The sequence below is a fragment of the Microtus pennsylvanicus genome, chromosome 1, assembly GCF_037038515.1.
Source record: "Microtus pennsylvanicus isolate mMicPen1 chromosome 1, mMicPen1.hap1, whole genome shotgun sequence".
Lineage (NCBI taxonomy): Eukaryota > Metazoa > Chordata > Mammalia > Rodentia > Cricetidae > Microtus > Microtus pennsylvanicus.
Window position 1 is genome coordinate 87,488,726 of NC_134579.1, and position 16,696 is coordinate 87,505,421.

The window sequence follows — 16,696 nt, forward strand, 5'->3', positions numbered from 1 at the left end:
ACAGTTTGTCCAGGTCTGCATTTACAGCCCCGTCACAAGCTATGTGGCATACAGGATGTATTCAATAAACACTTACTAAAGGCAATTCTCAAAATCTCCACCCATGGCAGAGAGGATGGGATTTTTGTTCCCATTTCACACATGGACAAACTAAAGCTTGGGTAGCAAGAACCCTCTACTGTCAGCAGAGATTTACCCCCACGCTGTCTATGTCAATACTGTCTCCCCCACAAGATCAGAGCCGGCCTATACTGCAGTCAGAATGACATAAATTTTGTGCCTAGATTTTTTTACAAACTTCGTTTGGCTTTTGAATAAATCAGTCAGTCTTTTGACAGATGAAAAGTTCTAAGAGGGGAACCACCTTGGCACTTCATCCCCTTGCATGGTGCGAGTCACTCAGGAATGGTCACATTCTGGGAGGGAACAACACTGCTGAGCCTTCCACTCAGTGATGTGAGTTCAAGATTAAGTCACACACACACCCGTCTGGAGACTCTCATTCCCTCTGCACCCCAGCTCCAGTCCACCTGCTCCTTGTTGACTGCGGCACTGTGGACGTCCCCACAATTTCTAACAATCTCATGAAGCTCTCGGCCCTCTAAATCCCTCTTGGCACTATGCTCTTCTCTCTTGGGGCCGGGGAGGCGCACAGGGGCTGAACAAGATCCTCTAGGGATTCACCGACTCTACAGTCTGAGCACCCGGTGGCTCTCCTGGGACTTAAACCAGAGCCACGAAGAATGAGAGCCTTGGAATAGGAGAAGGGTCCCACTCCGGGGTTTCCCCCCAACCCAGAAGCCATATTTAGTTCCTACAAACGTCTCCAGATCCAAACAATACAAGGACACATCTGAATTGATAAGTCCAACGTGTCCCAAATTTGACAAAACTATCACAGGGAAAGCGAATCAGCCAGTTTTCAGACTCACAATGTCCAGTCTAAAAATAGGGTCTTTCTTGATGTTACTTGTGTCTGGAAAGGGTTCTGGACCATGGGAGCCAGGCATGGCAGAAAAAAAGCAGAGGTCAGGCTCTGGACTCTGTTAAGCAGCTAGATCAATAGAGAGGCAGTAGAAACATGGTCAAAGCAGTGCAGCTTCCAAAGGGGAATCAGAAATGCTGCCTGCTAGCACGAGGGAACAATCTGGGCCTCGGAGGAGAGGCATCACTAATCTTCCCCCAGCATCTCTGGGAGCAGATCTGGCCTCTGCTGGGTTTCAAAACAAACCTCGTGCCAGAATTCTCAAAGAATCCTATTATAGAAAAAGAAAAATCCCAGCGAAGCATGAGGTCAGGGGGAAAAAATCTCCCAGCTCTCGGCAGCTGTTTATAAGTTGCTCTCATCCAAAATGAGTCACACGCGGGCAAACCACCGAGCCCAAACCCCAAACGGGCTGCAGAGAATTGCAAAGGACAAATCATGACCTCAATCAGGAACCTGCAGCTCTGATCTAAAATGCCTGGGACCAGAAGGAGAGCCACACATTTCAAAGTCTTTCAGGGTCTGGAATGCCTGTGCATGAATAATAATATCTTACGTTCTGTTGTCAACCTAACGCATCTGGGAATAGGGAGCCTCAACTGAGGAACTGCCTCCATCAGACTGGCCCGTGGGGCATGTTCTTGGTTGCTAACTGATACAGGAGGACCCAGCCCACTGTGGGCAGCACCATTCCTAGGCAGGTGGGCCTGGGCTGTGTAAGAAAGGTAGCCGAGCAAGCCAGAAGAAGGAAGCCAGTAAGCAGGATTCCTCCATGTTTTCTGCCTCCAGGTTCCTTCTGGAGATCTCCAGACAATGGACTGCAACCTGTAAGATGAAATAAGCCCTTTCTTCTAACTGGGTTTTAGTTGTGCTCTTTGCTGAAGCAATAGAAAGAAAAAAAGGGATAAAGTGAGGTACGCTGGGGACACAATTCAAGCCTGAGGCAAAAGTTGAGTGTTTTCCACCTCTGTCACAGTTCTTTCAGTGCCACTGCACAACGTGGCCTGTCACATGAGGTTAGTTGTCAAATTTTTCCCATAGACAGCATGTTGATACTCAACACTTAAGATTCTGGACTTGTGGTTTTTACATTAGAGCTGACTGATCCGTAATTGACCCACTCTGCTGGCTGGTTTTTTGGAGTCATCTGAAAGGAGGGAGAGGATCTCAGTGGAGAAAATGCCCCCATAAGGTCTATTTCCTTAATCAGTGATAGATGGAGGAGGTCCCAGCCCATTGTGGGTGGTGACATCTCTGGGCTGGTGGCACTGGGTTCTATAAGAAAGCAGGCTGAGCAAGCCATGGGGAGCAAGCCAGTAAGCAGCACCCCTCCATGGCCTCTGCATCAGCTCCTGCCTGCAGGTTCCTGCCCTGTGTGAGTTCCTGCCCTCACTGCTGTTGATGAACTGGGAGCAAAATAAACCCTCTCCTCCCCAGTCTACTTTTGGTCGTGATGTTCGTCACAGCAACAGCAACACTGACTAAAACATCCACTCATTCTCTGAGGACCGTGAGCGAAGGACACAGGGAAGGCAGTGGTCACCTTTCATGATGAGACCAAGAGGCCATGAACAAGACAATGAGCAGAGGGGCTTCCGTTTGCAGGGGAGGAGAGCAACAACTTGTCTTTTAGGAGGTATTTGGCATGAAAAGTTACTTATAAAGGATAATTTCTTCCGGAAAGACTTGCTTTGGAGTTTGATGGATGCTAAGATGGCTGGACAAAGCCCATCCAGAGTCTGAGACTCAATGGATTTGGTCCTAACCACACATTCAGAGGACCCCCCTAGCGCTTGAGTGAAAAATTATACCTGGATTGGCGACTCACGAGTAACTAACTGGGTACTAGGTCAGTACTGGACTGAGCATCAGCAGCCTAGTCTGGCCATGTTGTCATACACAGAGAAGTCCAGCAAGCATGGGAAGACAGGATGCTTATTCTAAGGAGGAGACTGAAATCAGGTATGGTTTCTCAGAAGAAGCACCAGTAAGGGCTGAGACCAAGCCAAGTGTGGGTAGGAGGAAGCAGGGGAGTACCAGATGCAGGAAACCCAGGGAAGCTCCAGAGGCTGGGCTGTGAAGATGCCACTGCTGGGGGTTACGGCTCTGCACCCTGGCTAAACGTGGTGACCAGGAGGAATCGCTGTGGTGTTCAGGACCCACACGATGCCTTTTCCTCCCATTGCCCTGGGACACAGGAACCAGTGACTGCACAGGCCGATGGAGAACTGCCACACAGAGGCCAACTGAGCCCCAAAGCCATAGAGCTCCAAAGCAGAAAGGCAAGACTCCTCCCCGGGGTCTTCTACCCGACTGTTTTAAGGGGCAGAGAGTCACAGCCCTGCTGAAGAGAGTTGTTTAGGACTTGACAGAGACAGGAAAGGAGGAGCTAATGGCAGGCACAGAGAGGTGGAGAGCAGTCCGGTAAGAACTGGAGGGACAGGTGGTATAGACACAGAACACAGGTTGAGAGAGGAGGCTGCAGGGCTAGTCACAAATCAGCAAGGAGAAGGAGCAGTTGGAGGTGGCAAGGGCTCCGGGTGTGGCTACTGGTGTGAACTGTTAGGTGGGACTGAAATTTCTGGAATCCCAGAGGTAAGGAACTAAGATAGACCAGCGTGGGGCAGGCATGTATCCCCATACGTTCTTAGGGGAAGGCAAGGGGAGCCTATGTGCTTTCACGTCTTCACAGCCCACTGAACAACAGACCCTTTGTCAGGAATAAGCTGTGTGTTACATGCAGTCATACAGTGGCCTGCCGTAAATGTGTAATCCTTCCGGACCAATTAAAAGTAATATTAAAAGAATGAGATGAACTGATGGCTCATGGTCTATAGAGTCAGTAACAAAGGTTTCACCATGAAGACTCAAGTCTCCTTAAGGAGAATGTCCTTTCTCCCAGTGTGCTCTGCCCCACTGACACTCATATTGAAGCTTAGTCCTCAGTAAGACACAGTAAAAGGCAGGATCAGGTAGGACCTTTAAATGGTGACCAAATCTCCATCCTCATTAACCCACTACCGTGGTCTGTGGATCCTGGGCTACCCGATTATCTTGTGGGTGGGTCGCTCATCGTTGGCTTGGTAAGTCCACGTGATTACTTTTGCTTCCCAGGCCTGGCCATGTGTCTCTCTTGCTTGCCTCAAGACTAAGCCAGCCAGAAGGCCTGCAGCAGAGGTAGCCTCCTGACCTTGGACCAGAGCTGTGGACCCCTACAACTGGCCCAGTCCATGGTCAGTGCTATCAGTACTAGAAAACAGATGGGCGCACAGTTGACTCCTTTGAATTTGGAATACTGCCCATTGGTTCTTTTCCGAAGGATCACAAACTTTAAGGACCATTTCAAACAAAAAGCAAGACCAATATCTAGGAAACAGGGCCAGAGGCAGGCAGATCTCTGGGAATTTGAGACCAACATGGTCTACATAGCACATTCCAGGCCAGTCATTCATATTTGTGAAGCCTCACAAAAAGAAAAAAAATCACAATAGCTGGCCCTTGCAGGAAATACAATGTATAATCTCTCTGTTTTCTAAGGGTTTGCAAGAAGCCCTCAGGGCTTTCTTCAAAGTCACTGGCAAGCAGTGTTTCCATTTATTAGGTTTTGTCACTGAGTCAGCTCAGGACTCTGTGTGGGACGCTGTTAGTTGTAGTGTGGCTCCAGTTAGCAGGTGCACATGGTGCCCCTGATGTCTTGAGAGCGCAATGTGCTTTGACAAAGAAAACCCAACCTAAGTCTGCACAGGAAAGCTGCCTGTCCTTGTGGAAACAGTATGGTGTTCTTGACAAAGGGTTTGTGTGATTCACCACAAGGTGCAAAACGAAAACACCAGGAATCAATTTTTCCTCTCTCGTTTTAGAAGGCACAAAGTTGATGTCAGACTCGCTCCTGTTGACCACAGTCACACCTTGCTTGGCAGCCCTGTGTGTTTGACTTGAGTTGCAAACTACGCAAGAAGTTAGCTACTGGTTTTAAGCCAATGGAGCTACTCAAGAGGTTGAATCTGATGCATCTTGCTTAGGCAAACCTCACGATTCCATGGAACATGTATTGGTGTGATGCTCAGCAGGCATGGAGCCAGGCACTAGACAGTTAATACTTGGGTATTTTCTATATGCTCTAACTTTGATTTTCCTTTCACAGCTCCTATGATATCTCAATTAATGTACTAACTGGTGCTAGAAAGAAACATGGCCTTCTGCAAGCTGGCCAGGTGCTCTATGAGTGAATGACACCTGCTGAATGACACCTGCTACTTTTTAAAAGTACTTTTAAAAAGACTTATTTTTAATTACATGTACATGTGTGTCTGTGCATGGGTCTAGGCACCTGTGAATGCAGTTGCCCATGGAGTCCAGTAGAGGGCACTGGGTTCCCTACACCTGCAGCTAGAGGTGGTTGTGAGCCACTAACCATGTGGATTCTGAGACTCGAACTCAGGTCCTCTGGAAAAGCACCAAATGCTCTTAACTACTGAGCCATCTCTCTACTCCCAGACTTGCTATTTTTCTTAAAATCCATTCCTGCACGATAAAGTCCTTTTGCAGAGTTTAAGAGGAGAAAGCAAGGATCACCAGGGCAGGGGCAGGAGTCTGTTTCAGGGAAGGGACATTTTTGTTTCTCCCATTTCCGGCCATCAGGTGGGTGGAAACTTAAACTCTGACACCAGGCTCTGAGAGATAACCAAACAGTTCTGTTTGGGACCCTGTTTCTAACCCAGTCACTCATCTTCCTTTGGGGAACAGGGGAGTAACTCATGCAGCCAATTCTAGGCAACCCTGCTCCATCAGATGCCACAGAAGGGAGGGCGCAGACGCCCGTCAGCTCTTCCCAGATGGCCTGATGAGCATTAATAACAGGCTATTCTCTTCCTGTCACCACACAGAACTATGCATTTGGCTGGTGAGAAGGCCATAGGGATTAGGATGGTAAAGACAAATTCCCTTATTAATGTCTAATCCCCATTGGGGGGACTTCCATGAGCTCCATCAGCCCACGGCCTCTATTTTCTACTACTCAGGGGCTGAGATCCCCTTCCCATCCCACACCGTGGCAGCAGCTCACCTGCCATTCCCAGCTCTCACTCAGAGGCATGGACTCGATGCAAGGGCTGCCTTGGACATCGACTGTGACAATTCTTACTTAGGATCTAGAGATTCGACACACACCAATTGTGCTGCGTTTTATATCTTCCAGCCTACAAAAGGGGCTCAATGACAGGCTTTTGTTCTCAAAACACAGTGGGGTATGAGGTTCGGAAAAAATCATTAAGAGAGAATCAGTAAGCGGGCTGCAGAATCAAGACCTGAAGTTGTGCCCTAAGCCCTGTGGTCCTTCCACACCCAGCATTTAACTAACATAGACTTGTACAGTACCTAACTTCATTACTGTATTTCTTTTAATGTTTTAAATATGTATCAGCATGGCATTACTTGCCCAAAACGGATCAATAGTTGATCCTTGGTGTCCACAGAGATTGCTAAGACCCCTGAAGACGCCAGACCCATGCTTGCTTGACCAAGCCTTCCACACAGAACCTATGCATCCCATCCACGGACCTGAAACGGTCTCTCGATGACGTACAAGCCTAAGGCAGTGTAAGCACTCTGTCAATGATTGCTTTAGGGAATTACATCTGGGACGATGCCGAGAATGGAAGGGTGTCTGTATTCAGGACACACAGTTTTCTCAAGCATCGTCAATATGCAGATGACCGAATCCGTGGTTGTAGAATTTATGACGCAGAGAGCTGGCTGTATACATAGCTCTTTATATAAATGAATTCTTTTAATCATGAAATTAATTTTATTTTTAAATCCAAGGGATCAGAACAAAAAACAACAAAAAAACTTCTACCTCAGAGGACAAGCCATGGTGGAAAGGCTAGGAAGGCAGACAGCGAAACAGAAGCATGTCCACAACACAGGAAGCTTCTTCATTCGGGAGCTGCCTCCATCAGATATCCATGTACCCATCACCACCCTCTGACTCTATGTACATGTCTCGACCATCACTACCTAGCCCTTCTAGCCCATTGTCCTGACCACTGCCGACGTTCGGTGGCTCCTACGTTGTTCCCGGTCTCGATCCAGGCCCTTCTCCTCTGGGCCATCAGGGCCAAGCTCTCCAGGAGGCCCATCATCAGGAGCTGCATCACCAGCTTCAGAGGGTTCAGTCATGTCGTCGCCGCCGCCACCACCACCTCGAAGCTCCTCTTTTCGCTCCCGCTCCCTGCGTGCTCGCTCTCGGCTCCGACTACTTCGGCGCTTTCTGTCTCGGTTCTTGTCCTTGCTCCTCTTTCTGGATCTGCGCTGCTCATCCTTGTCTCGACTCCAGGAGCGCCTCCTCCGGTCCCAAGAGCGGGAGCGTCTCTGTTCTCTCTCCTTGTCTTGTTCTTGGCTTCTTTCTCTGCGCTCCCGCTCACGGTCCCGGTCCCTGTGTGAAAGTGGGGAGGGGCCCGGCCTCTCATCATATCGGGGAGTGTCTTCTCGGCCAGAATGCCTGATGTTCACATCTGCACCACCTCTTCTGTTCCCAGCATGGCCACGTCCTAGACGCCGGGGCCTCCAGCCTTTCACAGTCCGGCCCCTCTCCACATCCACAAGGACCCTCCTGCCATCTATCTTCTTGCCATCTGCGTGCTTGTAAGCGGAGTGCATGTCTCGTTCATGCCTCGTTCATGCTCATACTCGATGAAGGCATAACCAGGGGGTTTCCCAGAGTGCTTACTGTATACCATGTGGATTCTTTTGATGGGTCCATACACCTTAAACTCTTTTCAAAGCTTAGATTCTGTTGTGTCAGTTCACTCTAGCCACGAACAGAGTCTTGAAGGCATCGCCCTGAGCATTGGGATCATTGTGAGAGTCCCACATTTTCAGCTCTGTCTCCACTTCTTGCTGTCTCTATTCAATCTTTTCCCGTCTCTTTCTCTCCATGCGTTCCTCCCGGGTTTCTGCCCTTGTTGGAGGAGGGGCATCTCGAGGGTCCTCAAATTCTCGGATGTACGGTGTAATGCCACAGTAAGGATGGTTGTGATGTTTCTCATGTGGCAGCTTTTCCAGGGGTGGCAGGAACGGGATGGGGTCTCCAGGGGCAAAGAGGGCCTGAAGGTTGGGAGGCAGAAACTGTGTCATCTTCTTAAACCGCGCAGCGTTCTCCTCAGCCTGCGGTTAGTCTCAGGCCTCCCGGCCGCCTCTCACCAACAAAACCTCCTGCTCTGGCTTCCACTTGGGCAGCGTTCCAGTCAGCTGTCTTCAGAGGTCCGCGCAGTACGTGCAAACCGGGACGCTGCTCACCACCCGCACGGCCTCAGCTCGCGACCAAGCGGTGAGTGGGTCCGGTCTCGAATCTATATAAATGAATTTTATACAGTAAAGTCTTGTGTAGTTATTGCTAGTGTGTATGTGTGTCTATGCATGTTCATCCATGTGTGGGCATACATGCATGTGTGTGCCCATGGGTGTAGAGGCTCCAGGCTGAAGTCTTCTTCTATCTCTCTCCAGCTTACACATAAAGGTAGCATTTCTCACTGAATCCAGAGCTCGCTAGTCTGGCTAAATGGGCAGCTTACTCCAGGGTACCATCTTCACCTCCCACATTGAGATTACAGCCGAGCCTTGAAGCCCACTTGACTTTTCCATGGTTCTGAGGATCTGAATTCTGGTCCTCAAGTGTTTTACCTGCTGAGGCATCTCTCCAACCCCAGAAAGTCACTTTTAACCAAATAAGTACAATCTCTTCACTGCTGGACTCCTGCCTTCTATATTCATCACTATCTTGACACTCAAGCATCCAGCATAGGTAAAAACTAGTCAGACCTCCACATGGTTGGGCAGGTTTTCTTTCTTTCTTTAATGTGAGAGGCATTAACGACACTTTCAGAAATCCATGCCTGACAACGCCTATCAAATCTCTTCTAGGTAAGTTTCCTTACGGATAAGTCAATTGTTTCTTATGGATGTCACATAAAACACCTGCATTATTGCTTAAAATGAATACAAATTATGAGGCATTTTATGATCCCTGAAATAACAGCCTCAAGAAATATGGTAAAATTTGGAATGTGATTATTTGTAGCCTTCTGATTCAGGCTGTTATTGGAGTGGACTGAGGAAGCAAATATGAGCAAGGACCTCAGGGAAGAGGCCCAGGATGTTCCAGCCACCTGACAGGAAATTCATGCTGGATTGAACATCCCTCATGATTCAAAACTGGAAAAATATGGATTTGCTTTTGCGTTAATTTTGAAAATGCAAATTAAGAAACTGTTACAGGCTGGGTGGTGGTGGCGCATGCCTTTAATCCCAGTACTCGGGAGGCAGAGGCAGGTGGATCTCTGTGAGTTCAAGGACAGCCTGGTCTGCAAGAGCGAGTTCCACGACAGGCTCCAAAGCTACAGAGAAACCTTGTCTCGGGAGAAAAATAAAAGAAAATCCGAAAAGAAAAAACCTGTTACAATTGGCAACTGTCTTTTGTTCCATCCTCACAGTTCCACCCCAAAGCCACCCTAGTACCACTTGCTAATGGGGACTTGCAGAGATAAACTAGGCACATGCTAACAACGCAGACCAGCTTCCTTGGTGTCTGTCTTTATATAAGCAATTATAAGCACAAGTGGAACTTGCTTTTGAAAGTACGTTTTACATCCACTTGCAATGAGCTCCTCGATTTATTATTATTATTATTGCTTAATCATACTTTAGCGAGTCCTGCAGGTGGTTTGGGATATCCCGCTAGCCTGCAGTGAGCATCTCTGAGCCACTGTGAGTGGTGTGTGGCCGTGAGTTATAGGCACAGAGGAAATATCTCAGAGGAAAACGCTCAGTTACAGGGGACGTGCCTTTGGAGTTGTGTTCAATTTTGCCACCATCCCATGATAAAAATCATATTAGTTCATTTTCTATGCCTGTCAGAAAAAATCTTGGAAGAAGTGCTCCGACGTCTTGGCTGTGTGCTGTCAATCTCCTGCAGCATGGCTTACAGAGGTGGCTTCTGTCGCAGGCCCCTCTGAACGTGTGCGTTCTTGCTCCAGCAATGGTTATATACAGCCTTCGCTCATGTTTAAATTTCTGTCGGGATGCTGTTGAGATTATTTCTGCCTCACTTTGATCTCTTCTGCAGAATGATTCGATTTCGAGGATAGAGAAACTGTGATGTACACTAGGCCCCCGGGGGATCAAGGCGGCCTCATCTCATAGGGAGGTTGAACCCTGCTTGGGTGCCCTGAGAACTGTGGGTTAATTAGCTTTGCTTTTCCCTCTTCCTTTTGATTTTTTGCTTTTCTGGAAAGAGGTGATATTATAGTTCCAGCTTTCAATTTCCACCTTCAGTTTCTATAATTCAAAAAGACAAATGAACTTTTATTTTTTTGAAGACAGGGTTTCTTTGCGTATCCCTCGCTCTCATGGACTTCCCTTTGTAGACCAGATAGACCAAACTGACCTCAAACTCACTGAGATCCACCTGGCTCTGCCTCCCAAGTACTGGGATTAAAGGCTACCACCTGACCAAGTGAACATATTTTTGAAGTCTCTCATAAATACATTAACAATAAGTAAATAAAAAGTGGTATAATGATATACACACTTATATAAACCAAATATTTTGAATGAAAATGAAATTATGCCCTGGCAATGCTAAAGCATATATGGGCAGCCCGTATATGGCGGTTCTGTTGAACTGGTCTGTACTGGGTTTCATGGTCTAAGTGGATGAGGACGACTGACCAGGTCTCTGCCTCAAGAGGGCACCAGATCTCATTACAGATGGTTGTGAGCCACCGTGTGGTTGCTAGGAATTGAACTCAGGACCTTTAGAAAGAGCAGGCAGTGCTCTTAACCTCTGAGCCATCTCTCCAGCCCAAGCTGGCTGCAAACTCAGAGATGGGATTAAAGATGTGAGCTGCTGTGCCTGTCTCTCTCTATTTAAATAATCATAGATACTAATGAAGAACGTGCAGCCACAGAGTATGTTCAGGGGCGTGACAGTGTGCCAGACACTCCACGATGGCCATCCTCTTCAGTTCCAGTTCGTTTAGGAACAGAGGAGAGTATGTTTTAGCTTGTCAATGATGGCAGTAGAAATTGTCTAAGTCTGCTGGGATGGCCTTCACTGTGGCTACCAAGGCCCATGTATCTCCTTTGCCCACTTTTGTCTACTGAGTGTGTTTTATGTAGTTGGTGTGTGCATGTCCACACGTGTGTGTGGAACAAAGGTGAACTCCAGATGAACTCACTTAGAAAGCCGTGTTGCTCTTTGAGGCAGGGTCTCCCACTGGTCTGGAGCCCATGGGGGTAGACTTATTCAGAGTGGCCAGCAAGTGGTGGGATTTGCCTATCTGTACAAGGAGACCACATGCCCAGCTTTTAATTATGCGTGTTTTGTTGATTTTTAAGAGCTCTCTACTTGAGAGATATGATTCATTTTATCAACTTGACTGGCCCAGAGGAAGCCCAAATCTTTCTGGGAAGGTACATTTAGAGATGATAAATATTAGGAACTCTGGATGGGGAGGGAACCTGTCCTCCCCATGAGGATGGACATCATCCAGTCCTCTGAAGGCCTTGGTTCTCAACTGATTGATGACTTGAGCAAGGACCTTAGCGTCCTCTGATGTCAGCCATCTTGGTTCTCGGACCTTCAGAACTGGGCCAGCATCTTCATCAGTGGCTCTCCAGTTCTCGGGTCTTCAAACCACACCATCAGCTTGCTGACAGGAAACGGTGGGATTTCTCAGCCTATAGATGGCCAGCCAACACCTTCAGATAAAGCTCATACATATCCTGTAGTGTTCGTTTTTCTGGATAGTTCTTACTTACAGACTAGTGTGGTTATTAGTATGATCAACTTTGTTAGATTTAGAATCACCTCAGAGATAAACCTCTGGGCACACCTCTGACGAGTGATCTAGATCAGGCAAATTGAGGTAGAACGTCTTGCCCACTGTGGGCGGTTCCATGCTGCAGGCTGGGGTTCCAGAATGAATATGAAGGAGAAAGCGAGCTGAGTACAAGCATCCAGCTCCCTGGGTTTCTTGTCTGTGGATGCAAAGAGACCTGCCACCTCAGGTTCCCGCTGCCAAGGCTTCTCTGCCATGAACTGGAGCCCAAAATAAACCCTTTCTTCCGTAAACTCTTCCGCCAGGGTCACACAAACAGAAGCAGGACACCAGGGATAGTGACCATTGTCATGAAGTTTGCAGACAGGTCCTACCTTAATATCCAACCTCTAAGGTTTCTGCCTCACTCCCTGACCCAGCAGTTTTAAATTTTGTTTCAGCTGAAAAAATTGAAAAGAAATTCCCATTGTTCTTTTGATGTCTTTCTTTATGGTTTTGGTGTTGGTAGGGGTGAATTTTCCTCTACATTAAGATCACATTGTCACACTGACACCTATATTTGCTTCCTGTATTTAACAGTTTCAGTTTTTAGAGAAAGAGGTTCGGCCCAAAGTTCAATCCTCAGAGCTGCAAACAGACTATTAAATTGTAACATCTAATTAAGTAACATTTGAGTTTCTAAACCACATACAATAGTTTTCAAAACATCACATTAAGAATGTATCTAAACAGCAGGGGCTGGAGAGATGGTTCAGTGGTTAACAGAACTGGGATGTTCAGTTCCCAGAACACACATGGCAGCTCTGTTACTTGAGTTCCAAGAGATATGATGCCCTCCTTCTGGCCTGTGCAGGCACTGCATGTATGTGTGGTACACATACAGGCAAATGCTCACACACATAAACTAAAAAGAAATTGAAAAGTGTACCTAGACACTTTGTCATACTTGATTTCAAACTGCAAAATTTATAACATTATATCTATAACTAAAAGCCATTGTTTGCTATACAAATCAAAACACCCTCATAAACCAAATATCAGAGGATGCTACACAGGTGTGGGTGTGTGTGTGTTATAGTGATTTACACACACACAAATACATGTGTGTGCACACATACACATGCAGAGGTTATTTCTCCAAGGACTGTGATGAACCAAACAACATTATTTCAAATCTAACACAATTTAAAACAATGCAATCAAAATACAAAGCAAACACTGGAGGCTTCTGGGAGTTTGGCATGGCATCCTTACACACACAGAACAATTTTAATAAGGAGAACATGCTTCGGTAATGTTAAAAACACAGTGGATACCTAAACAAGGAAGGTGGTTGGTTTTTAAATTATTGTTTAATTTTTTTAAAAACAGTTTATGCATGTGGGTGTTTTGCCTGTATGTCTATTACCTGTGTGCAGAGTTTCAGAGGCCAGAAGAGGGCATCAGATCCCCTGAATCTAAAGCTGCAGATGGTTGTGAGCTGCTGTGTGGGTGCTGAGAACTGAGCCCGGGTCCTCTGGAAGGGCGGTGAGTGCTCTAAAGCACTGGGCCATCTCTCCAGACACCACAGGTGTTTATTCCTATGAGCAAACTCCTGCACGGCACTGCACATCTGTGCAAGCTGAGCAGTGCAATGCATTGTGCTCTGCTATAACTTCCATGTCAGCAGGTGACAGGAATGTTTTTGGCTCTGGGCTGCGGTACAGGACTGCCACTCCAGCAGCCTTTTACCAACAGCGGAAACGGAGTTATGTGGTATCGTCAAGAGAGCTGAGGTTTTCTTCAATGGAAGGGTGTCAGACACTGCCACTCATTTTACGGACAATATTGTTTACATGGAGAGCACAGTGTCCATGGAGAACACAGAGTCCACGTCCTCCAGGTATGACTTTCAAACAGACAGGAAATACACATGTCTTTCCTCACAGTTTCTGAATAGATTCATGAAAGAAGAAGTCTAGAACCTTCTGAGAACTTCCATCACGGTAAGAAGTCACAGAACCAGAGACCTTGGATCTACAAAGCCACCAGGAATCTACCATCCTGGTGGCCACTGGCTGTGCACAGGGATCATGTAACTTGTCAGGAGGTGACAGGACAGGACCTGGCCACCAGATCACCTTAGCCTCTATTCCGTCTTCCTTGCTGTCTCTCTGGAGTCTTTTTAAAAAATATTTATTTATTTATTATGTTTACGATATTCTGTCTGCGTGTATGCCTGCAGACCAGAAGAGGCACCAGACCTCATTACAGATGGTTGTGAGCCACCATGTGGTTGCTGGGAATTGAACTCAGGACCTTTGGAAGAGCAGGCAATGCTCTTAACCGCTGAGCCATCTCTCCAGCCCCTCTCTGGAGTCTTACCACCATCATGGCAATACCCTCCTGAGCGGTCTACCAGGAATTTCTTGTGGCATGCTATATGCTCTGGGGGAGGGGACATCAGCAAACCCTTGCCATGTGCATGCTCTGCTCCTTCAGGTAGGTCGTTCCTTGACTTAACATCCATTAACCCCTCTGCGCCCAGAGAATTTCCATGCTCATCACATAAGCAACCCACTCTGCTCTCCAGGGATTGGTTGCTCATAGAGAATCTCAGCTCATAAACAGACCTACAGATGGTTGGGGCAGCTGAACTCAGCTTCCTATAGACACTCCGCCAAGAAAATATAATGTCAATTTATGGTGTAGGGCCTCAGCAAGGGAAACACTTCCATCCTGCAGCTCAAGCTATTGTGACACAGATTTTCTGGCTGCTATAAATCCCAAGGGTCTTCTAGGGCCTCTCACCCTGGTGCGCATCCTTAGAGTGTCACTTCAGCAGCTGGCCCGGCCCTAAATCAGGTGGGGACCATGGCGCGTTAGCTCACGAGTCCTTCCTCAATCTGCTCCTCTGACTGCGGTTGTCTTGATGGTATTTAAGTTATAAGCACCTCCCATCCCGGCCATCTACGACAGCCAACAGGAGCTTCCGAAAGACCCATGTGGCTAAGCGCACGCAAACGGCACTAGCCAGGCTGTGAAGGGTGTCCAGGAGATCTGTAAAGGACTCCCCAAAGAGAGCATGAGGTCAATGGAGAGGTAAACAGACCCCAGTGGGCAAGCACATCTTTGCTACTTCTGCACTTTCAGGGCCACCGCTAGACACCTACTAACAAGCACCTGCCCGCCCCGACGGCTGCCCCCGACCGCCTGCCTAATTGGCCGCTTCCCCCAAGGAATCCACTGTGCCGGGGTCTATCCAGGCTCATTTGCCTTCATTAGCCAGCCTTCCCGGTGGCAGCAGAGTCTCCGGCACCATCAGCACCACTGGAAACATGCCTCGTGATTGACAGCACCCGGGATGTTACCATTATTCATTTTCCAATCCAAGGAGGCAGAAGCAAAGGGTGTTGGCAGCTCATGACTGCAGCTGTCTGGCCTGTCAACTCCCTGTCACACACAGGTTGTTCTGAAACGCAGCGCCGGGAAGAGGCTCGGAGTCTCGGCTTTCTGTCGCAGTGGCCGTGGGGCAGCTGCTTTTCCACTGGGGATCCATTCCAGGACACGGTGGCACCGATGTCCGCACAGCAGCACAGGGCTTGTGTAGAACGCCCACAGATCCTTCCGATCCACACATCACCTCCAGATTAGTTACACTACCCAGTGCTATAGATGAGCATTAAAAATACTGTTTTAAGGTGATGTTTAAGACATGATGATATGAGGGTTAGTGCCGGGTCTTACTGCAATTTGCTACGCCATGTTCATTTGCCATCCCTGGGAGGCCTGCTCTTTTCTGATGGGAACGAGAGAAGAAGTGAACCTTGAGGAGAAGGGAGGTGAGTCAGGAAATGGGAGGAGTGCAGGAAGTAGACACTGTGGTCAGGATGTAATGTATAGGAGAAGAATTTTAAAATAGAGCGAGAGACATGATGATAAGAAAAATCAGTATGTGTTTGATGCAAACACATTTTTTTCCCAACAATTTTTTGATATAGGCTTGACTGGATCTTCAGATACAAAGCCTGTACGTAGATACAGAGGGATGACCTCTGCTCTTAAATAAGGGTAGAGGAGGTTAGGGGATCAAAGGCCTCGCCTCAGCTTTGGGCTAGCCTATGGTAAGTGTACATGAATATATATTTCTCATGTGACTGAAGAACTCCACGTGCCTGCTGCCCTGTTCAGGGGTGACGCTAGACACCAAAGGGAGCAGGTGGAGAAGGTGCTGGCACGTGAACAAGACGATAGCAGTTAAAGAGCTGAGGCAGGCCATACTCCCCCAGGACTCTGAGATGTAGGCGTCCCCCTGTTAGCACACACCTGGAGTAAGAGGACCAAGAGTCCTTGGTCAGACAAACCAGGGCACAACCATCCAAAGTCTCCACAGGGCTGAGCAACAGAGACCCAAATGCTGTGGTTACAGCATCTGCCTTGCTGCTAGACATATCCACACACTGTAACCTCGCATTATGCACTGAGCAATACACAAGGAAAGGATGGTGGAGTAGCTCATCCTTTGAACAGAACGTCCACAGGCGGAGATGAAAGCTCTGAGGCCAGAGAAAGTAACGTGGCCGAAAAGAGAATGCTCTCCTGTGGGAAGGACATGGAGACAAGGAGGTCGTCGCTCAGGAGGTTTTGGAAGCAGTCACCCTACTTAGTAATCCTGTGACCCTACATTTAGAAGAATAGTGGTACATACACAGGACAGAGATTAGAGGGTTCCCACCTAAACAGCGATGTTCCGACATCTTAGCTATAATGTGGGGGTTCTGGGTCCTCATTAGATCTTTGTGGGCAGAGCCAGGCATTTATATCAAAACTACCATGCACCAGAGCTTTCTTTATATATGGAGTGTAAAAGAATGCATAGTAAATGTATCTA

At 47.7% G+C, this 16,696-nt stretch overlaps 1 protein-coding gene and 1 pseudogene across 2 annotated transcripts in view; both read right to left on the reverse strand.

Annotated features, from left to right (window-relative positions):
* Positions 1 to 16,696, reverse strand: part of Mtus2 (microtubule associated scaffold protein 2) — a 363,820-nt gene that overhangs the window by 191,592 nt on the left and 155,532 nt on the right. The window lies entirely within an intron of this gene.
* LOC142840177 (U1 small nuclear ribonucleoprotein 70 kDa pseudogene) lies at positions 6,769 to 8,332 on the reverse strand (annotated as a pseudogene).